Raw genomic sequence first — 27,047 nt, 5'->3', positions numbered from 1 at the left:
GGAAGTGCATGCATTTTATTTATGATGATTTGAAATTGCAGCATACCCAAATAACATGGTAATGGAAGGAAATGACCATGGAAGTGGCTTGATGATGGTATTTGCAATATTTTTTTAAAGTGCACAGCACTTAGCATCATGCAGATATGAAGTGCTTTTATACATATGCATATACTGTGCTGTTTGTGTGATAATAAGCAGTGTGTACCATTTTCAAATGTATCAGACTGTACACAGTGCACACTCTCATTAAGCACAGGTGGTGGGAAACCATGGTATTTAAAGGGGAAATGCCAGCAATTGCACTTCATTAATTGAGGTTTGACTTTTGCAGCAATGTCTGGAGCAGGTGAAGGTGTGCATTTTAGGGCACAGCGCTGGGGTATCCAGGAGTCCAAGGTTTATACTGGGCTCCTGATTAGAGATCATGGCCCATACCTGTTGCAGGAAGGCTATACTGGCACCCAATACAAAGCAGAAGCCTGGGATAGTTTTGGTAAGGCCACTTACTAGTGCAACTGGTATCCCCCGCACCAGTGAATACTGTTGTCCCCACTATGATGACCTCTATGGGAGAAAGAGGGGTATCCTTGATCAGTGGATCAGGAATTGCCTGGGGGAACACCCCAGTGATGTGTAAGTATTACCTGAAAATACTCAAGTTGGCTATGGTAAACCCTGGTATTCATAATTGCTTTTTCTTTTCCCTTTTTCCACAGCTGCAGAAGAAAGGGCCTTGAATGTGAGGCCCCATGCCAGGCAACTGGAGAGGATGAGACAAGCACGTGGTAAGTAAGAATAGTTATATAAAGCACTCTTATTGCAGCCTTAACAGTTATATATGGATTAGTAGCATTATCATACTTTGATATGAGTCTGGAAATGCATATCTGTATAGTACCATTCAATAATAACTTATATCTGCTGAAATTCAGATACAAGATTCACTACTCTTCCCTGGTCACTGTAGGGTTCATAGTGGTCTGACAATTACTTTATGAAGATGTCAATAAATGGGTGTTGATAAGTCATGTCAACATAAATCCTGTGCAACTATCCATATGTGTAATAGCAACAACTGAAATATGTTCATAATTCAGGTTCCTTGTACACCCAGATATGTAATGATATATCCAGATATCCTGCTCTGAAAAGTGGAGAGGAGTGGTCTGAAACACAAAGCAACAGTAGTACATTCACAGATAACAGTGCCCATGAGTCTATAAAAGTGTAAAAAAAGAGAGTTTGCATTATATTATACTGAAAAGCATAAATACAGTATTACAGTGGACACCACTTGTGGCTTGTAATACCACATTCCCCAAATATAGCAATCATCACATTACACTACTGTGTTAGCTTTACATCAATAGAAATATAGTGGAGAGGTGTGATCTGAAACACAAAGCAACAGTAGTACATTCACAGATAACAGTGCCCACGAATCTATAAAAGTGTAAAACAAAAGAGAGTTTGCATTATATTATACTGAAAAGCATAAATATAATATTACAGTGGACACCACTTGTGGCTTGTAATACCACACTCCTCAAATATACATCAATAGAAATATAGTACTGTCATGTAATTATCATTATAGTATTTCAAGTGTAGACTACCAAACCTGGCCTGGTGTCACGTGTAAGCACTGTATATGTAGTCCAAGTAAAACAGGGATTTGTTAGCAGTTGTAATTCTGTATGGTAGACTGTATCAGAAGACAATAAAGTTATTTTTGAAATCTTGTTCTATAATGTGTGAAGTAGCTAATGTTGTCTTTTTTGTTTCTCTCACCCCATCCCATATCTTCTTTTTGTTATTTATGTATTAATTCCTTTTATTATGATTTGTCTTATTATAGTTTTATTTCTTTATTCATATTACAACTTATATCATTTTTATTATTTCTTATGTTTTGTTTATGTATACTTTTATCATCTGTTTATGTTAAATTTCATTATGTATCATTCTGCTTGCATTAATATAATTTAACCTTTGTTATCATCTTTTGTTATATTTCTTTCTTTCTGTAACATTTTTGATTTATTTTATTTAATGTTGCTTTCATTTTGTTTTGTTTTGTTTTTATGTGAATACTACAGCACAGCAAGATAGGCAGGTTCCTGGTGATCTGCCCACACTTGCTCCACTGGCTGCACCACCAAGACCCAGCACTTCTGGGCTGCCATTTGATGGCACCCCCCTGCTGCCCCTGCCCTACCTGGACCCTCAGGTAGGTCTGCCCTGCAGGTCAGACGTGTTCCCCCCATAGGAGCAAAGGCAGGGAGGGTGCTTACATCACCTATGTGGATTTGCTAGATGTGGTGCATAGGACTGTGCACCAGACTATGGGCATATGCTTACGCCGGATGGAGAACATGCTGTCTATCCTTATAAGGCAGACAAGCCATAGGCCAAGATGTTGGCCACAGCAGCCAGTGGTGCAGTGATAGAACAGTGCTGACAGTCCAATGGGTGAGGACTTGATTCACACTGTTACCGTGCTGATGTCCATGGAACTTCAATTCCCCCACCCCCACCCCAGCCAAGGTGTTCATCCCCCACTTGCATTTTCCACTGACCCTATCCTTGTCTTGTATGTCTTGTCTGTCTGCAAATGCCTCCTTACCTTCCCAACTTGCCTTCCCCAGCCTTGCCTATGCTCAAGAACAGGGTTGGTGACACACACAAGAGGGGGTGAATACCTTGGTTGGGGTGGGGGTGGGGATCTGCAAGCCTATGGACATCATGTTTGGTGACAGTGAGAATCAAGTCCCCACCCAATGGACTGTCATAACTGTCACCTCACTGTGCTGATGGCTACTGTGTCTGATGTCTGCATCTCTTTGTGTTATTCATTATGATCATGGAGAGCAGTGTCTCCACTCAGTGTAGTCATGCAACAAGTGTGTGGCACACAATGCTAAGCACCAAACCAGGCAGTTCAGCTCAGGTGACACGATCACCCTCCCTGCCTCTGCCCCCAGAGGGAACCACAGGCCTATCATCTGTGGCAGAACTACCTGAAGGTGCAGGTAGAGCAGGGGATGGTACTGGGCCTCGGTGCTGTAGCCAGTGGAGGATGAGTAGGTGTCCCGAGGAACTGTCCTACCCTGCCATGCTGTAGTAATATGTAATGATATAGAAATCAAATAATTAAATACACATGATATAGAATAATGTAAAAAGGAACATTAATAAAATTATTATACTGGTAAATATGATACAGATAATATAATACAAATATAATAAAACAAAATGATAAAAAAGAGAGAAGAGGTGGAGTGAGAGAAAACATAAGAGAACATTAGTAACTGCACAGATAATATACAAAGCTTTCTACAAATAATGTACAATATTATGTTACATTTCACATATAACAAGACCAAATGATAATCAGTTCCCTTATTACAATGAATACTACCCTTTTGCTAATACAGACACACTATACTACAGATCATATAGCATCTTGAACGTATGCATGTTGCATGTACAATGTTAACATTTGACAGCAGGCCATCTGGCACACAGGTGGGAAGGTCTGCACCTCCACTGCTGTCATTATGAATATGTAACACTACTCAATGCTGCTGTAGACAGCCTAAAACATTATTTCAAAATGCTGCCCTTATATATGTGGAGTGTGTTATCCGAGACACAAGCAGGGACCAATGTAATACTACTGTACTTTCTAACTGGAATACACAAGAATGGCAGCACTTTTTCCTTTTATATATGTACAGGTTCACTGTTATAATGTTAACAATTTGCTGCCCCTGGTGTATATCTAATTATTTACATTGCAATATGCATGTCAACTGAAACATGTCCTTTGTAGTTTGTAAGTGTAGTTTAGCAAATGGCAACCCTTATCTACCCTGTAATACAAAACTGTTTTCATATACATATTAATGCATGTCCACTATTGCATTACAATGCACAAATGCATACTCATGATACAAGTGTTTAGCACAATAAGCTGGATTTACTCCTAATGGTATAATACCAGTACTTTTTGAAGCATAAATACCACTTGCATCTACCATCCTTCTCAGCCCTCCCTCATAGGCTCGCACATTTTGTGTTCTCTCTACATTAGCTGTGGGGGACATATAAACACATTAAGGTCAGCAATCAGAAACAGATGCAGCTGCTTTATCATTCAAACAGTGCCTGTAAGTGATACTCACACATCTGTGGAGTGCCATCAGTCTTACATTCATCCATCCAACGACTGAAGGTATCGCCCTTCTTCATCCTGAGGTCTCGATAGTGATTGCAACTCTGTTCGCCAGTGCTGGGGACACCGGTAACAGGGGACAAATCCTAGGCTAAACTATTCCATGCATTTGATTTGTATCTGATCCATGATAGTGCTCCTGCAACAGCTGGGGACCATAATCATTCACTAGGAGTCCAACAAACACTTTGGACTCCTGCACACCCCATCTTTGAGAATGAAATCTCAGTCCTTCACCCTGAATGTCAGCCATCTTAATGCGGATGAACACTATTGTACAATGTGATCTCCTGCCAATTACAGCTGTAACAGCTACTGAGAATGCGGAGCGTTGCGACCTGTATCAATAGAAAATGGTGCACGCTGCTTACCGTCATGCAAATACAGGCAACGTGTTTGTGTGCAGTTAGTAACACACAATCTTTGGAATAATAAATGAAAACTGCCTCAGCCATCATGATAAGATGTGTTATATATGAAATACTAGCACAACTACTAACATTTATCATGCGAAGTGGGACACCATTAAAAAGGACAGGATTCTGCACTATCATAACTCTGCACCTTACCTATGACATCCCTACTATCACAGGTGTTCCCATTATATGAATTTAGATATACATGTGTAAGATTCATTGCATTAGTAGCTATTATAATGACACATTACAGAACAAGGCCGCATTTCTTGTGTTCAAACCCAGGACCATCTGAACTAGTTAGTGGCACTTAACTCCTTGCAGCACAGCAGACGTTACATAGCCTATGGCTACATTTGTATGCAATGTAAGGTTCATACAGCCTCAATATAAGATAATGAACTGATAGCATGCAGAAAAGTAGATTAATGTGTGATAAATGCATTCCAGTTTGTTAGTCTTCTGCGTGGAGACGCGTGAATGGGTGTACCTTCGTTGAAGGCTGTGCATCAGGGCTGGTAACTCGGCATGTAAAAATCAACTACCAATCATTAGCGGACCGGAGTTCCGCTGTGGCGACCCCTAACTGGGAAAAGCCAAAAGACACAACAATACACAGGGAATATGCCTACATATGTGTGCAATCCAGATCAACATGCAATGTACATTCAGAGGAATGCATGGTTGCCTTAAAGCTGCTTTTCTCACATACAGCACTGAAGCAAGCTAAAACAGCCATTCATCACAGAAGCAACTTCAAGAGGGAATATACACTTATTTTGAAGTAGTACATGTTAGATGTACAAGTAGTGAAACATTCCACATAGAATAAAATTCATGTACTCCATACACAGGCTGTTATGAATCATGTTTTCAAATATACAACACTGTCCTAACATGCTGTGTTTCTCGGTCACCCAGCAATCACCTGACCAGTACTGTTGTATTGAGTGTGTGTTCAAACAATTGCATACTATTGCCTTTACAATGCTTATGGATATTATGTGGGAATATGTAATTCAATAAAAAAGCACAGCCATGTTGGCTAATATGAACAAGCATTTACTGTAATATTGTCTGTGTGGATCAAAGGCATCCACCCCTATGTGAGCCTGTGGCATATCCCCCAGAAAACACATCTTGAGCATTTGGGGGGGTACATATAGGATTTATGTTAGCTGGCAGGTTTGCCAGCACACATGTGGCAGATGATGCACATGCTGTTCAATGTGCCTTGCCAGTTACAGGTGTATACCTCAAGATTATTGTAGACCCTATCCTGTTCCCCATTTCCTGCTGTAATATCGACATGGCTCCAATGCAAGGTACACATTAATTTAGGATACTGCACTGTAATACAAGGTACAAGTGTAGCATTCCTCTGAATGTATACTCAGATATAATGTTCACTTTTGCCATGTTGTAGCATACCATGCAATGATGTTGTAAAAATTATGGATGGTGATAACTGTTACTTACTAAACAGGCCCCATGCTACTATGTGAAATGTCCCTGTGACTACATATAAACACATACAGTACTTTCCACTGGGAGGGTTTCCTGCACTCATCCCTGTCCGTAAGTGAATGCTGAGAGAGTTTGCACAGTTGCTCCAGGGTCTATATGCCCTAGAAAGATTTCCACATTATCTGTGGATGTCTATTGCCAGAAGCAGCAGTATATTCACCTTGTATTACAGACAGATGCATACAAAAAGCAGCAGATAATGAAAATCTATTTGTGCCTCCTTTGTGTCTGTACTGGTGTATGATCTCAACCACAAAAAAAAAAAAAAAGAAGAAAGAAAATAGAGAGAGACAGCACGAATGGTTTTATACCTTGTGGAGTAGCTCCACGGGATTGGCTGATTACCATGCGGTTCAGCTACGTATGCTGCAATTAGCATCTCTGAAGCACAGAGTAGGACACATGCAATCAATTATTGATGTTCTCCAGTATAAAAAGGCAAATAAGTAGCTGGGTAAACCGATGTTGGTAAGAGTTAGTACATGCTTGCAACTGGGAAACACATTCCCATGTATTTAATATATTTCAGCAGAGGAATACTGCACTCTATCAGGTATGTATTCATCTTGTTACCTAAATAATGCTAATGCTGGAAAGCAGATAACAGTACATGTGGATTAAATCTGTATGCATTTGTTAGAAATATACTCATAACAATGCCTTCTTTATCAGACATGAGAGATACAGAAGCTGAAGGGTAGGTATAAAGTTTAATGCTGTGTGCTACCTATGTACACATTCTCCATTACAGGATCCTTTTATAGTACTTTTAACATTTTCCCTTTGTTTGCTTAACGTTGTTCCTGACTCTGGTATTTGTTATGTTATAGGGGTGGGGGAGAGATGAAGTCCTGCTATGGAAAACACTTGAGTGCAAAGTTATGTTGGTTTGGGACATAGTCCTTTATCTGCTTGGGCACAATAAATGATATAATGCTCTTGTTACTCACTTACTGTTGTAACCACCATTGCTATTTACTTCACACTGTTGAATATGTACAGTGTACTCCCCATTTGTCATTCAGTAAACAGTATGCCCCCGAGATGGAGACCGCTATTCTCTGATGCCAAAAATTAGCTTATCACAGATGAACTCAGATAACACCATGAGGTCCTGCTGTCAAGAGGGAGGCAAAGAACAGCTGAGAGTGTAGAACTGTAGGAAGACCTTGTCAGAAATCTCAACAGGGTGTGTAGACAGAGTCTCATATATGAGCAGGTGCATCACAGAGCTACTGACATGATACATGCATCAAGGAGACATGCAGCTGATGTGGCATGAGATTGTGAGGTCACAGGTGGTGGGACTGCAGCAGAAAAAACCCTCAGCACTACCGAATAATTCCTGGTGAATATTGCCACACAGGAAAGCTCCCAGCAGTCCAACAGCCAATATGTCCCTGATGTTGGTGCTACTCCTCCTACTCAAGAGGAGCGTCCAAGTCGGCTGTGTTAGACCATCGATAGAATACATTTGTAGTCAGCCTGTAATACTGTATATAGCTTTAATGTGTGGCACGTTGCTTTATTGGTTGAGGTGTGCATGAGATAGCTGCAGTGTTCAGGTCCTTTAACTGCCACAGAGGAATTCATGGCACACATCTACACACAGGACAGCTCCCAGTCATCCTTGTGTCAATATGTTCTGGATGTGGGTGCCACTCCTGCATCACATGTGGGGCTACCAGGAATACTTTGCAACATCATCAAAATATTTCTGCATTCTATCATGTGTATACAGTTGTGTCAAGCTATATGTGTGCTATTTTAAGGTATATCAGATAGCTGTAGTGTTATGCTCATGTAAAGCATGTTAGCCACATTTCTGATAATATGTATTTGAGCGTTCATATAGATGAGTAAACGTATTAACCCCTGTTGTACAGTTATATGTCTGGTGCCACTGCCATTATGTCGTCTTCTACTTTTCCTAGGACCATCATGGATTCAATGTGCAAGTGCTGCAGCAATATGTAAGTGGACTACATTTTTCTTGTATTGTATATACATCTAGCCACCATATCTGCTGTACTGTCCTCTCAGGCCTGCTGTATATATTTCAGTACTGTTGGTATACCTGTCCACTGCACAGGTGTTTTCTGAATGTCACAGTTTGGTAATCATCTTGCGAGCCTGTATTTAAGATCATGGTACCTGAATGTCAGATTACTGTGAAGTCAGTAATGATAGTAAACATTGAATTATCAGACACAAATCCCGCATTCAAACTGTATGCCCTTCAGATATGTCATGGTAAAACAAAACCAGTTATTCCATCAGTGGTATTTGTTTTTAGGAGCATATTATGTAACATTTGTCCATATTCTTTAGCCATTGTTCAAACATTATTTATGGTTTTGTCCACGCTTCTTACTGTAAGTGGTTGACAGGTTTAATTGTCCGTAATAGTGACAGCAGTGTAATGTGCAGCATAGTAGTGCAGGTATTACTGTTGTCCTTTTTTTGTTTAATCACAGGGGAACTTGGCAGTAGTTCTGTGTCCCCTGTGCCACCTGATTTCAGTGTCTCATCAGAGTCTGATGATAATGGTGGCCAAAATGAGGCACAGTCGGGGTTTGCAGAGGCTGAACCTGCCACAGATATTGACATCCAGCACCCACACTCAGAATACTCAGACACAGACAGTATGCCTATGCATACCCAGTCCACTGAGGCCACAAACAGTGGACAGTTGGAGGGTAAGGACATAGACCAGGGAGGTGTGGCTACCATGGCCTCAGTGCCCATTGACACTGTCCATAGCCAAACTGTTGGTGAGTTGCCACACAGGCAGATTGACAGGGGTGCTCATCAGAGGCCCGCTGTCCCTCCACCACTTGGTGCAGGTGTGTCTTCACATGTCACCCAAAATATGTTTAAGGCCATAATGGAGACACAGGCATGTTCAGAATGTCACTCCAGGAGAAAGCTTAGGGTTTTAGATGCATCACAGTCTGACATCCGTGAATGCCTCCATCATGTTGTTGATGCACCGGATTGGTTCAATGACACATATCGACAGGATGTGGCCATGAGGGACAGCAGAGCATCTGTCATGGAATGCACATTGTCTTTGCTGGAATGTCTGCTGGAAAGGAAATGACCTCATAGGCTTACGTCAGCAACTACATTTGCTGACAGCCAACAGGGCCATACCCAATCAACCTCCTGTGGTGGCAGTACAGCCGCTGCTCCTTAAGAGAGTCTGCTGTCCACACCCAGAAGTAGCAGGCCATGGGGTCGTGGTCCTGGTCATTCCAGTTAAGGGAAGACATCCAGCAGACATCAGTCATGCTCAGGCAGTAGCACACCATCTGACCTTGGCTATGGAGGAGCCAGTCTAATTCCTAACAGAGCCAGTTCTTGTGGTTGGGGGCAGGGATGATGAACTGTCAACTCTACTATGCACGGCTGCAGCTGTCTGACATACAGACACATAGGACTAGTGATGAGCTAGACTGTGTTCATGCAGACACTCACACACCAATGTCACATTTAGGGCACCTACTGACACACACACTACATCTACATGTTCCCTGTTGGTTGCTACCCTTACTGACACACACACACGCTCACAAACCTTTTGTGTCAGCCTAGGCCTCCTGCACCACTACAAACAATCCTGTACAAATGATGACTATGCCACACCCCTGTTGTCTATCTTTTGCCTTTAGAGATACTGACAATATGTGTCTGATGCACAGGGTGGCTACCTACATTTCTTATGTATTTCATATGTCCATTTGTGCTTCTGTCCTGATTATTGTAACTGTCATTTATATTTTGGTTAGCCAATTAGACAATTGCTAGCATAATAATTCCTCTACTTTGTAGCTGATTCTTTTTTAAGGCTTGTGAGGTCAGTCAATGACATGTGTCTCATTAATATATCTAACCCTCTTTTTCAGGAGTGTCTACTGTTAGCTTATGTGTGCAGATCCAAAGTTAACCCATTGAATTCTGAACTCTGGATTGTAAGTCAGCACTGCAGACAGAGTTCACATCAGTAATACAATATAATGTTTTGCATTTTTCATGCACATCACCATATGTTCCTAGGTTAATAGGCTGTGATGGGGGTATTGTCTTAATGGTGTTTAGACCTGCAGCCAGTATATCAGAATATGCTATGCAATGGCATGTATAATGCATGCCCATGAGTCTTACAGAGAGGATCACCCATGTCCACTATGGAATCATCAGTGATCCATGGTGGATAACATGTTCACATGAAGTCTGCCAGCCTGTGCTTAAAAAGGTTTATGGATGTGCTCTGCATGACATACAGTTGGAGTCCTAATGCAACCTTTGAGACATGTACGTGTCTACCCTGCATGTCCTATGTATGTTATACTGTACATTTTAGTCCCTGGAACAGGTGGCTGTGGTCCCATATGGCTTATGGATGTGCAGCATATTCATGTCATTTGGCCAAAGGATGGCCATGTACTGCTTCAATATTCTGGCTCTAAGTTATATATCTGATACTGTATACTCTGACAGCTACCTCAGTCTGCCCACAGAAGAGAAAGGGTCTATATCAACATATTGAATGCTGGAAACACTGAATGCAATTTCATCAAACTGAAATGTTCGAAATCTGAAAAGAGCAAACTGACGGAACATTGATTTCTTTCCCAGGGAAAGAAATCAGTGATCCGTGTAAAAAAAAGTTTTAATACTTTAAACAATAACAGAAGTGGGGGGCTTCACCCCCACACACCCCAACGTGGGGGCTTGTGCCCCCCACACACCCCTACTTAAATATACCAACTCAGAGACCGCTCCACAGTGGAGGAAATAGCAAACTCCGATAGCGACCCACCGATTTCTTTCCCTGAGAAAGAAATTGATGTTCTGTCAGTTCGCTCTTCTCACATTTCGAACATTTCAGTTCGATGAAATTAAATTCGGCGTTTTCAACATTCAAAATGCTGATAGGAACCCAAGAAACATGTTGGATGTTGTTTTCATACTCAGAGATTACTGATGTCTGTCAGCTTCCTGCAGGTGTCTGGGACAATACTTATCAAAGGGAGATTATATACATCAACAGGGCTGATGAATGAGTATAGGGGAATGATACACTTTTGGTCGATGTCATGCCTTCCATTATTGGATGTAGGATAGAGGATGCCTTCCTCCCCACAATGCACACATTTGTCAGTCGACATGTGTTTAAAGATATATTAATGCATAATTGAGGTATACTGTACTCTGCTGTTTTTCTTTAAATAAGCAGGAACATGTATTAACACAAGGTATAGTGATGCGTGTTTGTGCAGTTGTTATAATACCCATGGTTTTATCAGCAGTCATTAGTGGCACTAAGATTTTTGGCCACACATCCTCTGCTTTCTTAGGGAGTTTTGATATGTGTATGGCAAACAAGAGGGGAGACAGCACTGACACATCTCTTACCACACAGGTGACAGGTCAGCTGCTTGAGGTGAGGTCTCCCACTTTAAGTTTTGTTGGTCTGTGATCTGATTTGCTACCCGCCTGTTAAAAGAAGGTGCATTATTCACCTTGGTTAGTTTCTCACTGGTAACAAATGTTATATTGCGTTGAGGTGCCTGGCCAATTCAAGACTGGGTGAGTGCACAGCCTTGTATATGTCTCTGCTCACAGTCTGGATTTCACACAGTTTTTGCAGGCACAAGCTAACCATAAGAACAGATAACTGGAACACATGTAGTGTTTGGAGGTCATCTATGTCCTTTTTCTGTGAGATGCATGCATATTGTTTCCATTTCCTTAAAGCAAATTTTGAATACAGTTATGAGATTATAATCCCATTTGCATGTTGCTTATCCAACATCATGTTGGTGGGAAATGTTCGCTGTATTCCATTCATTGTGGACAACAGCAGTACTCTGGCCATCAATGAATACGGTGCCTAGTGCAGTAGCTCACTGTTGCAGCACATGAATAACACAGGCCAGCTTGTTATCTGGTGACATGGATTCTGTGCTTCACGTATTGGAGCAAGCAGTGATAACTAGCCTTTGGAAGATACCACAGTTTGGAGGGGATGATGCGGCCATGTAGTAAGCTTGGTATGTGAGGGGGTACACTTTTCAGCCACCTGTGTCTGCCAGTAGGTGTGAAATTCATAGTGGGTCAGTGTGTGCAATACTATCCATAATTACTTTAATATACATCTGAATGATGTATTTTATTTTGCAGATGTAAATGACGGCAGGCCTTTGGTTATGCCTGGATATGTGTCAATTATTACCATAGCTGCTATATGAGGCTTCTTCAAGGTGTATCATTGTTTATGGTGCATCAAAGTGAGTTGGCTTCCTGGACCATTTTGTACATGTGGTATTTGTAAACAGCAGCTACTGTCATTTACTGTAGAATGTAGTACTAACAAACATCTACCATTATGCAATGTAAATCCCAGCAGATCTGTCTTAGAGCATATCAGGCATGGTTATGTGTTTACATCTGTGTATATTTGTAGTCAAGACATCAGGGTGTAACTTACACCAGCTGTCAATGTTCTTTGTGTAAACCTGAGCTTGGACATTGGGAATCCCATCCCTTAGGATGATGTAGGTAACTAGGATGATGTATTTGAACCTGAGTCCTCCTAGGGGGTTCAGTAGTAGGTATTCCAAAACTGCACACATACTGTGTTATGGTTGGATTAACAGTACAGACACTACACGTGTCATGACATTGTTCAGTCATATAATTGACAAACAGGTCTTGTATATTACAGACCCTTATGGGGTAGTGCAGTATTTCTACCATGTTATTTCAGTTTTCAACATTCATTTATGTTTCTGCATGTGACTTTGTCCTCCTGTATTTATCCACATAAGGCATTATATGCACCGGTGAATAAAATCATATCAATTACTCTTGCAGGGGGACATAGTGAAACTTATAGGTGAGGATATGAGGTTTGAACCTGGTATCTGCAATGAGACTGCTAAAACGAGGGGTATATGTGATCCGAGTGGTATTTTCTGGGAAGCAACCGATGATGCGTACATTCTGAGGTCATTCATAAGGTGGATCTATAGTCCCGTCATTGATCAGTAGGTGTTTTATTTGCTGCTTGTTATGTAACAAAAGGAATGACAGCTACCAAGAGCTGTTGAGGATCTGCTCTGCAATGTGGTAGCAGCCGAGTCTATTTGAAAATAACATTGTCATCTCTGTACGTATGAGGGCAAAGTGCTAAGGTGTCTGCACATACACCACAATAGAGCAGGTAATCCAAGGAAACACTGTTACAGCACACACTAGGTCCAGAAACAGTAATCATCAAATAGAGACACCTACTGCACAGACTTGCCAGCAGTGTACAGATGTGAGTCCTATAGAAACAGATGTCATCCTAATATTCTTACTATTTTGGCTACTGCCATGATGGTTTGCCTCAGTACGTCATCTGCTTCATTTCCTCTTTTCCTTTGTATCTTGTTCTGTCACAACAACCACCTGCTATCCTCGGTCACCACATCCATGAACCTAATACTAGGCCTTACTGTTTTCCCCCACCTGCCAGCTCCATCCTCAGAAACCATCCCCAAATGTACCCATCATACCTCCTAAGCACACGGCCAAAGCAACACAATCTCACCTCTCTGTACTTGTGTACAAACTGTACAACATTGTGCTGACACTGTCATATCCTGATTATTAATCCTGTCCATCCTCAGTATAGGCAATACAGAACCTAATATCTGGAACTCTTCCAGCTCCTGTTATGACTCCTGTAGTTTTGTCGGTGCCACTATCACCACACTATGTCACACAGCTGTTGGTAGTGCACTCTTGTAGACCTTCCCTTTCATTGTTATTGGTACTCTGTCACAAATCAGTCCTGACACTCTTCTACACCCACTCCACCATACATGCACTATCTTCTTCACCTCTATTCTTTACTCAGTGTTAATGTGTACTTTAGCTCCCATGTGTTTAATAACATACACCTTCAACAACTGCACTCTTTGCATTCTCACCATTCATCTATCTTCCCTGTCATTCACAGACATACATTCTTAGTCCATATACATTCATTATTCAACTCTGTATAGCATAATTCCACCTCTCCAGGGTCTCCTATACATGTTACCTGATCACAATATCATATACAGATGCCATAGTCCATGGGGACCCCTGTGTGATCTCCTGTGTCAACCTGACTGTCACCATTGCAAAGAGATGTTAATGCATAGCATGAAAGGAGTGCCATTGTCATCTGTATTATATTGCATGAGGTGACATCTACCTGTCTGCCAGGCCATTGTGTGCCCATGGCCTGTTGTGAGCAATACATATCCCATAATCTAATTTAGCTGATGACATCAGCTGTGTCTGTTGAAGACATGAGGACAGTGCACCATAGGCTATGGTATAATGATTTATATAACATCCAACAGCAGTTCACACACACACACACACACACACACACACACACACACACACACACACACACACAGTTGGCTGCAGTGAGATTAGACCCCTACATGCCTAGGTTTACAGACTAGAGAACACAGTACTTAAGGCATGTGCCACAGCACACCTCTGACTTTAACAGGCCTGCATGTGATCTTATAGTTGATGACATCAGCAGGACCTGTGGGGGACAAGAGGTTGAAGGACTGCTAGATATATGAATGTTTTTTTTTGTGAGCACAAAAGCAATGCAAAACCATGGCAGTCTCCAAGGCAGTGTTAGACTCCCACTCCCACTAATCTTTATGGAGACACACACACACACACACACACACACACACACACACACACACACACACACATACATACTACTACTACTACAGTAAGAACTGACCCCTACCTATCTAAGTGCACAGACTAATGAACACCCATTTTTAACGCAAGTGCCACTACATGAGTCTGATGTTAACACAACTTAATGTGATCTTATAGTAGATGACATCATCAAGGGATGTAGGGAACATCAGCTTGGGAGGCCTGCATAGGCACATCACTCCGTTGTGTCATCTGAGGATAGTACAGTAACAGTAGTATACTGTTTAGAAGCCACAGATGTGTAACAGCACGAGTCCCTTATTAAGCATATTTGGATGTTTTCCTTTCGCAGTGCAAGGAAACACATAGGGATGTTTATTACCTGTCTGTACAGATAGTTACACTGTGCCCTCAGCTTGCAATGTTTCCAAATCTTGGAAATATGGAACAGTAAGAACACAGATCTATGTATATGGTGTAATAGTTAGCATACCTATCAACCTCACAGAGCACAAAATCTGCACAAAGCCATAATTAATATAGCAAATGCTGAAACATTGCCCTTACAAACCTACATTGTTGATGGAATAACAGGTTTTGCATTAGCATCCATTTTCTGAAAGGTAGGTCATCCATAATTGAAATGCATGTCATCATTTTCTGACTGGGAACAAACTACAAACCTTATGTTAATATATGGATATTCCTTATTAATCAGGGCAGTTTAGAGCTATGATAGTTACATATAGTGAAAATGCAATGAGTATTGCACTAAGTGTAGACCCATGCACATTTTAATCCTCTATCTGTCTGTGCGATGTTAAGCAGTGCGCAAATGAGAGACGCATTGTTAACATTCACTTTTCATATTATGTCATGTATACGTCTTACTGCAGGGCACTCCTAGCAATACTCCAGGCCATGATTTCACCATAGGGACAATGTATAACTGTTGTCTGCATATTTCCTTGTTCTGCAGTTGCGTGCTTTGCTCAAAATAATTAATCATTAACACTGTTTTCAGCATGCGCTGCATTGTACAAATGTGTACTAATTGTCTGGTCTGCAAGGCCATGGAACACATGGAACTCATAAACAAAGACATTGGTAATCTCCAAACTCTGGACCCCACCCAGTTCGGGTTTGTAAAAGGCAGATCATGTCTCCTAAACCTGAGAGACTTCTTTGAAGCAGTCACCAAAGCCATAGATGAGGGTGAAGTGGTTCACACAGCCTATCTAGATCTCGCCAAGGCTTTCGATACCATCACCCACTCTGGAATTATAGATAAACTCACTAAACTAGGTATAAATCCCTATGTCACAAGATGGGTTGCCAACTGGCTCATGGACAGAACCCACACTGTGAAAGTAGCAGACTCCAAATCCGACTTCAGACCAGTGACAAGTGGAGTACCACAGGGTTCAGTCCTGGGTCCTCTCCTGTTTGGTATCTACTTCTCTGAAGTACAGGCTAACACAGAAGGTCTTTGGCTAATGAAGTTTGCAGATGACTGTAAACTGGGAGCCATAATCAAAACTCCTAACAATGTGGGCATCCTACAAAAGGGCCTCACTGAGACAGATGCCTGGTGTCAAAGCCATGGCCTGAAGCTCAATGCCAAAAAGTGCACTGTCATCCCCTTTGGTAAAAACTCTGTACCCATGAACCACATAGGTGGTAGTCTACTTAACACTGAAAGCGTGATAAGAGACCTTGGAACACAGGTGGACAGTAGTCTCTCCTTTGATAATCACATTGCCACAGTGGTCAGGAAATCCTTCTACATGGAACACCTCATCACAAAAGGTTTCACATCCAGAAAAAAAATGATCATTGTTCCCCTCTACTCATCACTCATTAGCCCCATTATAACGTACAGTGCCCCTTTTGGTATGTACCTCACAAGACATCTACAACAACTGGAGAGGCCACAGAAATACCTCACAAAGAGGATTACTGGCCTCAAACAGATACCCTATGCAGACCGTTTCAAAAAACTCCAGCTTTATTCCATCGCATATTGCCTACTCAGAGGCGTTCTCTGCCTAACATACAAAGCTATGTCAAACCCAGAGCTGTTGGACATGCTCCACTTAAATAAATCCCAATCCCTCCAAACTACATGCTGTAGGGACCTAAACCTTGTCACCACAATAAATGGAACATGCTGGAGGGATAGATTCCTGTCCCAGAGACTTCCCATACTCTGGAACAGACTACCTATCTATGTCAAACAGAGCTCCTCATTAGCACTCTTCAAGAAAAATCTTTATGATTGGATTGGAAATAGGAAATTCACCCCGGGTATCACTTCTATGGCTCTGCTCGACAGAGGCACAGGAAAATAATTTTCTTGGGTGGCGAAAGCCAGGGTACCTTTTTGGCTAGGCTTATATAGGCCCTAGGGCCAATGGCCTAGTACCTACCTATGAACCTAAAACTATTCATATTAAAACATTATGGGACACAGACTCACAGTCTGTCCATACACAAACTATAGCAAAAACACCTCCTAAACTTCAACTTACATCAGGAGTAGAACCCAATACACCATTAAAGCTTCATCAAGCAGGATAGCTGTTTTAGTCCTTTTGGCCACAGAAGCTGTTTTCAAAACTGGGGTCATTCCTCACACAACTACCTTCATAAAAACTGTACACATCTCTCAAACCATGCATACTATATTGTACAAGTTATTCTCTAACTTACATCTGGACACAGACCAGTTAGTAGACACAACTCCTGTCAAACAGACGAGAATAACTATACAACTGTCTGTTATACCATCCTGGGGGTGGTGGTTACACATTTTCTGTCAGGATACAAAGTAGCCTGAGGTCAGACACAGCAAAGAAGTGGAGTCAATTCCTAACTTCTCTCTGCATGATGTAACAGTATTCAGCTGTGTTTGGACTCTTGAGTGTTTCATGCCTGATTCATAACAATCTCATATGGTAACATTTTAGTAATATAGGTGTGTGTACTCGCATGTTAACTTAAGTTATCTACAAAAGCACCACTATATATTTGCATACTGTAACAAGGTAAGACATCTGAGATTAAATATAATTAAAGTGTTCAACACTACAGTCTAGGTTCATGCCTTACCTTGCATATGGACTGGATGACACAGCATTAGTTCAGGGCTAACTCTGTCTGATGCAAGCAGTACACAGCCAATACACATATAGATAGGTTGTGTGGGTTGCCTGACATCAGTTTCAATATATGTATGTGAGTAGGGGGAAGGTGTTAGGCCGTAAGAGGTCAGTGAATGTGGTATTCATTGTCTCTTAGCAAAAGCAAGGGCATACTGAGCACACCTACATCTACCTACAGGGACAGCAGCTGGGGGTTCCTCATCAGAGTCCTCCGGTGACTGGGGTGTGGTGACCTAGGCATTGGTGGAGGGATGTGTGCCTGTCTCCCTTGCTGATCCTGCTACAGCTGTCTCCATAGGAGCACATTGTGGAGCATAGCACAAACTGTGAAAATTTGTGTACATGTACTTCGAGTATACTGCAAGGCTCCACCAGATATATCTAGACTCCAGAGCCATGACTTCAGAAACCCAAACACATGCTCTATGATGTTCCTAGTTTGTGCGAGTGCCTCATTATGGTGTTCTTCCTCAGGTGTGTGTGCACTTCTGATGGGTGTCATCATCCACAGTTCCAGGGCATAGCCAGCATCCCCCAGTAAATGGGATGCCCCCCCCAGCAAACATCTGGTACAGCTGTGATGTGTGCCAGATATGGGAGTCAAGATAACTGCCAAGGTTGCTAGCACACACATTCAAAATAATCCCCTGGGCATTACACGTGACTTGGCAATTGATAGAGTGGTATCCCTTGCAGATGATGTAAATTCTACCCTGCTCACTAGGTAGTGCCTTGATGTGTACATGAGTGCAATCTATCGCACTCAGTACTTCAGGCTAGTGCGCTACTCAAGAGAAGTGTTGCATATTGCTGGGCTTCTCCTCAGCAGTGGGGAGAAAGCATATGTGTTCACTGGCATGTATTAGCAAAGCATCCAAGAACTGGTCAAGTATCTTGGATGCTGATGCCTGTGATAGCCCTATCACATCCCCAGTTGGTCTTTAAAAAGTACCTGTAGCTAATATTCTAAGGGCTACACATACCTTGGTTTCCACTGGGATGGGTTCCCCTCAGTTGGCTCTGGCTGTGAGTTGAGGCTGGCAGAGCTCACAGAGTTCTTATAATGTGTCCCTGTCCACCCTGTAGCACTCTGCAATCTCCAGATCATGTAGCACATGTAGGTACCCTAAGCCTGAACACTCTCCTCCTTCTCAGCCTAGACCTATTGTCATCAACACCAGCAGCACTGACTTCAGCCTCAAATACATACAGATGCAGAATAGATGCAGCAGCCCCTAGAATTATGTCAGCTAAAAGTTCCAAGTCTCTACTCCAATGTTGTTGAAGTATCGAGGGAAAATCAGTCTGTAGGCTGTATGCATACCTTATACATTTGTTGATTAGGACCACCATCTGGTATTGTCTGCTTTAATTGGCATTCACCTGCTCAGGATGTAATTGCTGGAATTTAGAAGTCCTGTTGCAGTAAACAGTATTGCACTCTGTACAGCGACATGCGCAGCTATACATAATGACACCAAATCATGTAAAACATTTTAAAATATCATCCCTTTGTCATGATACGTACAAAATACAATACTTACTGATAATTACACTTCATATCTATGAATTACAAGGCCAGCACAGTGTGATTAAAAGTCGATGTTGCCTGTACTTGAATACAAGGCTATCTGCACCGTAGTCTAACACCTGGCAGTCATCACAGGACTAGAAGGAATTAGTGGAGCGCAACCCTGCTTACCGGGTTTGAGCGATGCTCAAATGTTCTCATCCATGGAAAACACATACTGTGTAGAAGATTACGTGGAGTGTACAGCCCCACATGGTCCCTGCTTTTTGTGATTCAACAAATCCACTCATTTTTTGCATCATTTGCATAATAACTATGCTGACAGCCTGGAAACTACATGGATAATAGCCATGCAAGCTGGGCAACAGCACGGGTGCATGGCTTTAAAGATACAATGCAGGGTATTATTGTAATTGTTGTGACAATATATCGTATCAAAGCTTTTAATTAGATTTATATTAACATTTTAATACATTTTGAGTCTAGCGTGGCATTGCGCAAGTTTGTGCTAAAATAAAAAATAAAATATTTATAGTGCTTTGACACATATTCCTGATCCTTCTGGACATCCTCAGCCAGTAAATACCTTTTCTTACCTTTTTATGGGCATTCTCTCCATATTTCAGGACTTCTGTATGCCCTTGCTTCTGTATAGGCTCCTGTATATGGAAAATGTTCCCATACACATCCATCATGGACACAGAACCTACACAGTTGTGTGTAGGGTTGTTGGATCACTCAGCTGTGTTGGTCTGCTTCCTTAGCATAACATTTAGCTACTTATGGTGAAATTTGCATTCCATGAATCTTTCCGTTGGTAAGCGTGCTTGCCCATCCCTACACAGAGCTTACTGAATCAAAAATCTGCTGTGCCAGTATTCTCATCACACCACGATGCCAACACAGAAAATATCCCCATGTAAGATCTATTGAACTTGCACCATATATTATATAGATATAGATATAGATTAGGTATATTACATATAGATAAATATTTGTATGTAGATAAAGATATAAATATGTATGTAAATATGTATGTTTTATATGCTCTGTAAGAAAATGTTATCTGTAGTCATGCATATATTCTGTGATGTGGTATACAACCTGTTGCTAACATAACTCCCAATTTTTGAAAATGGAGAGAAATTAAAAAATTTGCTGGAAGTCCTACAGGTACCCAGAATCATTGGTATAACTATGATGTAGAGTTTAAAGTCAAAGCTGTTTTCCCTGTAACAGCTATATCATGAGTGCTAGATTTGCATAAATGCATATTTAGATGGTTTACTATTAAAATGTGGAATGACACTTACTCGGATTCCACATATGCGGAATCACTTGATTGAGTGGAACAAATTGCAAACTGAGATACTCTGAATAAAATAAACTGAAAGTCAAGAGTGAATTTGTTGTGTAACTGCATTTTAGAAGTTGACGTTTTGATTGGAGAATGTGGTACAGTGTGTATCAGGAAGCTTACCCTTGTCTTTATTGTAGTGCAATCTTGGAGTTGGCATATGGTGTGCAGGGAGTGCTGGGAGGCTTGCCCCCTGCAAAAATGTAAACACAAACAGGTAAAGTAGTTTTACACTATTGTCATTTTAAAAAAAATAAATTAACATATTGTTTTAGTGCAGCAGTACAGCATGTCACGGGATACGGATTTAATTAATGTTGGAGGTTTCAAACATGTTTGAATGTCTAACATCTCTGTAGTCATTTTCAGCATTTTGTCAATCTAACATTGCAGAATTCAACCTAATGAGTTGCTTAAGTGATTCAAAAAATTGAGACTTTCAACATTTTGATAGTAAACGTATTTAGGTACATGGACATTTTTAAGCCTAGATGGGGGAATGATTTCTCCAACAACAGAAAAATAGCCATAGAAGATGCCTAAAAACTCCACCGGGGTGCATCTCCTATGGACTGTTACTTTGTAGTGCACTGGTATATCATGTCTACCAATATTTATTTATTTTATTTATTTTACATTTGTTAACCGGGCTAGTCTAGCTGGATATATTTCCATTTTCAGTAGAGGCCCGGGGAGAAAAGCTCCACATATAGAGATAAGAGATATATCATGAGCTCAATTAACAGATTACAGACTGGTAGGACTTAGACAATGAATATTGTTACCCAAACAAGAATAGGACTTAAAAATTTCTAGACAATCTAAATGACATCATAATGAATATTATTACATAGTTTAAAACAAGAAAGAAAAAATGTTTGACCAAGGAAAGAGAAATGTACATTGTTACTAAAAGGAAAGGAGTTTAACTTTCTGGATAATCTAAATAACATCATATTGAACATTATTGCTTATTTTAACAGCAAGTAGAGAAAGTGGAAGACCAAGGAGGAAGAGAAACAACAATAGAGAGAGAGTAGAGTTAAAAGAGATACAAGTTTACTGGAAAAGAGTCATAGCCAATAAGGAGGAGAGATATATGAGAGAAGTATGTAGGGTGGGAGGAAGCTAGGGGAGAATGGAGGAGGCACAACAGAATAGGGCGAGAAAGAGGGTTAAGAAGGAATCAACATTTAGTCAGGATTAGAGCAGGGACACATCCAGTGGCTTCTGAGGTATGTTCTGAGTTTTGTTTAAACAGAATAGTAGATGGAATGGAAGTAAGTTCGGTAGGAAGTTGATTCCAGTGTTTACCTATGGAGTTTGAGAAGAGGGAGTCACCAGCTAGGTTATTAGATTTGGTTAGGGTAACTAGCAGTTTGCTAGATGAGCGGAGTGAGTTCAGATTAGCATATGGGGTTAAGAGGTTAGAAAGTACAGGTGTGTTAAGAGATTGGTAGAAAGCTCTTTGGACAAATGTAAGTTGGGAAAGAAGTAACATGTTTGTCAGTTCAAGCCAGTTCAGTTGCTGCAGATTCAGACAGTGGTGAGTTCTGAAAGGCTTCCCAGTAACAAATCTAGCTATGTTATTGTAGGTAGTAGACAGTTTGGAAAGATTGTTTTCTTGAGGTTAGTATAGATGGGAGAAGCATAGAGAAGAGTGGAAATGAGATGAGAGTGGGCAAGAGTAGCTTTGGCTGGGGAGGTTAAGAAAGTCTTAATTCTATAGAGAGCCAAGTTTCCTGTTTACACATTTAATGGTATTATTGATATGACAGTCAAAGGTAAGATTGTTGTCAATTGTGACACCTAGCAGTTTGGTAGTAGGGTCAGGTGATATAATGGTTCCATTGTTAGATAAGATAGTGAAATCTAAAGCTGGGGATCTGGTAGTAGGCTTAAAGAGTAAGAGTTTGGTTTTTTTTGCGTTTAGGAGTAGGCAACGATTTAATAACCAAGTTTCTACTTTGGAAAATACAGCTTGAGTATTAGTTTGAAGTACGGAAATGGATTTAGCAGAGCAAATTAGTGTGGAGTCATCAGCATATTGTATACAAGTAGCCTGGGGAATAGCTACTTGTAGGTCATTTATAAAGAGGGAGAAAAGAAGAGGTCCAAGAATAGAGCCTTGGGCGACCCCAAGTGAGATTGGGAGAAGAGATGAGAGTTCCTTATTCCAGAGGACGGCCTGTTTCCTGTTAGTGAGATAGGAACTAAACCAGTTGATAGCCTTAGCTTCTAAGGAAAGAGATTCGAGAATTTTTAAGAGGAGAGAGTGGTTGACCATGTCAAAGGCTTTGGACAGGTCAATAAAGAGAGCTGAAGACAGGATGTTATTATTACGATTCTTGTTAATAAAGTCTGTGAAGGAGAGGAGAGCGGTGGTTGTGCTATGAAAAGGCCTAAAGCCATGTTGACAGTTAGTAAGAATGTTGTTTTTTATTAAGTGGTTCATTAACTGATGGTGAACACATTTTTCCATGATCTTTGCAAGTGGGGATAAGAGAGCTATGGGTCTATAATTAGAATAATCATAGGAGATCCCTCCTTTATGTAAGGGTATGATGTGAGAGATTTTCCAGATATCAGGTATGGTTTCTTCATTTACAGTTCTATTAATGAGAATGGATATAGGATAGGCTATTTCAGAGGCTGCTTTTTGAAGGAATTCAGATGGCAGTTGGTCAGCTGAGGGGGAGCATGGTTTGAGTTTGTGGATACATTTCAGAATAAAGGAAGTAGAGATGGGTTGTAGCCTAAAGGTTGGTAGCTTGAAGGATGCAAGGTCAGGGATATTAGTGTTGTCACTAGAGATGAGAGGCCAAGGAATTAATAGTATCAATAAAGAATGAGTTGAAAGTATTGGCCGTATCAAGTGAATTCTTTTCAGACCGGAAGGGGATGGAGTGGTAGTGTGTCCTGGGTGATGAAGTTTATTTAGGGTTGTCCAGAATTTTTGAGGGTTATTATGATTTGCTTGCTGGAGATTACTATAATAACTCCTTTTATCAGAGAAGATAGCTTTTGGTAATGTTTCTTAGGTGCCTAAAGTCTGATGGTCTATTGGAGATTTGCTAGTTCGCCATTTTGTCCAAGATTTGTTTCTAAGTAACATTTTTTGTCTTGTATCTTTAGATAGCCAAGGGGCAGGTTTAGATTTAATTCGGATGGAGCATTTTGGAGCATGATTATCTAGAATTGTTAGGAATGTGGTATTGAAGTATAGGACAGCTTCTTCAAGAGGAAGTGTCTTTAGTGGGTTCCAGTTACAGGCATTTAGTTCACTTTTAAATTGAATAGGGTTGAATCGTTTAAGATCGCGTAGGGTCCTATAGATGGGAGTATTGTTATTTTGACTTATAATATAGGTTAGTTTGTGATCACTAAAGTCATCGGGTAAAGTTCCAGATTGATATTTTAGTAGAGGTTTGTTAACAAGAATCCAATCAAGAATACTTTCTTTGTTGTTAGGTTTGTTTGTCCTAGTAGAGGTGTCTATTGTCTGTGTAAAGCCATGGAGGTTAATATGAGAGGCTGGGTTGTTAGTGTTTAACGAGGACCAGTCAAGGTTAAGGTCTCCAAGTATTATGGTTTCTTGTGGGTAGGTGGAGGTGGCCCAACTGAGGATATTTTCTATGGTAGTAGAGTTATTTCCAGGAGGTAGATAAATACAGATAATATAGATAGATTTTTAGGGTTTAGTTGAAGCTTTGAGATAAGAAGTTCAGTCTTGGTAATGTCCAGGTTCTCATTGGGTACTAATGTTACATTTAGTTCAGTTTTGAATAATATTGCCACTCCTCCTCCTTTTTAGTTTAGTCTTAAGATGTTGTAACCTGGAGGAATAATTTCATTATCTGTAGTAAAGGGTTTTAACCAGGTTTCAGTTAAACAGAGAATATCAAAGGAGTGGTGTTCAAGAAGGGAGTGGAGATGGGTGATTTTGTTATTGACACTTATATTAAGGTGCCCTATGAGTAGAGTATTTGCACTGGAGGTTGGTATTAGTAGGGAAGAGTTTAGTGTAACAGGTATAGCATCAGATGTAGAGGCTAAGGGCCCTGGGTTTGGGTGAATGTCCCCATCTGCCAAGATGGAGTGGTTATATTCGAGGTAAGCTTTGTTAGAGAAGTTCAGTAAGTATTTTAGTTTCCTAAGCAAGAGATTCTGGATTTTAATATGAGACAGCCTATGATATCTGGCTAGAAGGTAGCTAGGGGTAGATGTAATATTTACATGAGTAAAGTTTAGGCTTTGAAATCAAAGGCTGTATGTTTGGGAGAGTAGATAAGGTGGTAGTTAAGGTGTGATTCATAACAGGTCAGGAAGTAGGGTAGTGTGAGAGCAAGAGAAGTACTCAGTAGAAGTGTTAGCTTTAACAGAGTAGTTTCTGTTACAGAGGTCTTAGAAGAAGTTTTGTAAGCTTTGATGGACATGTTGAGGAGAGAAAGAAAGGAAGAAGCAAAGGAATTAGACTCAGATTATAGAATAAGTAAGACAGGTTAGATGAATAAGTTAGAGTAAGTATTTATCTTTGGGTGGGGAGGGAAGATAGGAGGGTAAGAGCGGAAGGTGTAGTTGGTAGGGAGGTGCTAGTACGGTAGGAGGTCTGGATAGGTGTAGATGTAGAGGGGGTGTGGTGTGTGAGGTATAAGGCTAAGTGGGGTGGGTGGGATAAGGGGGTAGGGAGGAGAGGGCCGGGCAGAAACAGTTAGAGAAGAGAGTGAGTCAATCAGCTTAGCAGGAAGCTGAACAGTACTGTTTCATATGCTATGTAGTTTAAGTAGTAAGTTAGGGAGAGTTAGGTAGAGGAAGATGGAAAGGAGAAGGCAAAAAACAAGAATATAACAGGCTCAAGGTATGTGTAGGATGTATACAGTTTGCAGTGGGAACCTGAGAGGGGTAATAGAAAGTAAGTAAGCAGGAATATTAAGATACAGTCATTTGGTGAATTAAAATGTAGGAAAAAGAGAGAAAGGAGTGCAACAGCCAGGGAAGTAGTGTAGAGACAGTGAGAGAACAGGAGAGGCTAGGCAAGCAGGACGTCACAGCTATAGTAAAGCTAGCGGATGAGGGGGACTTCAGGTCAACCAGGGGCAGGAGGGAGAAGCAATAATAGATGAAAGGGGAACTGTTAAACATAAGCATCTCAGAGATGACCAGTCTGATAAATAATTAACACAGTCTTTAACATTGTTATTAATCTGGCACATGCTTTTTTTTTAAATGCTATCAATACTGTTGTCACTGGCATATTGCTTTGTAAGAGAATTACATGTTGAAAGCTTAGATGCAAAAAGTCATTGGGTATAACAGGTGCTAATTTAAGTTTTCATCAAAACCACTATGAAGGAAATGGATCTTTCTTTTTTTTTTAATAATTGGTGGGAAGGAAATATTTATTTGAGTGTGAAAACCACCATTTGTTCGGTATAAAGGGAAAATACTTAGTTGCTAGTAAAAGTAAATGCAACAAGTGTGCTGCCGAGGAAAACCTAACTGGAAAAAAGAGTTAAAGACAGTAGATTCATTATGACAACTTACTAGAGATTGTTTTGAAAAATAATTTTCTGACATTCGACAGTGTTGTTTACCATTAATTCACAGGTTTGCCATGGGGTCTTCCTGTGGTGGTTTATTTACGAATATTGTGATGATACAGTGGAAGAAGAACCATTTACTTACATCCCAGTTCTTTACCTAATGCAAATTTTATACACGGTTCTTGGATGACATCTTTATTTTATGGGATGGAAGAGAAGATTTAATTCCTTCATTCATCCAGTTCATCAATGATTCCATTCCATTCCTTAAATTTACGTATAATTGTAACAGTGAACACATCTCATACCTTGATGCATGGCTTACTAAAGATGACTAAAATGCTATGTTTATCTCTAAAATATATTGAAAGAAAACATACTCTAATACTTTTTTTTTTTTCATTTTGACAGCTCTTACACTATCACAGGGGACAGTTCATGCATGCTGCCAGGATGGTTTTGAGAGGAATACTTCTGGAACAAAAACTTAACTTTAAAATCCATGTTCCTTAAAAGCAGTTATCCAACTCCTT

The sequence above is a fragment of the Protopterus annectens genome, chromosome 14.part0 (assembly GCF_019279795.1).
Source record: "Protopterus annectens isolate FY-2018-M chromosome 14.part0, PAN1.0, whole genome shotgun sequence".
Lineage (NCBI taxonomy): Eukaryota > Metazoa > Chordata > Ceratodontiformes > Protopteridae > Protopterus > Protopterus annectens.
The sequence above is the reverse complement of the archived record's forward strand: the minus strand, read 5'-3'. Positions refer to the sequence as shown.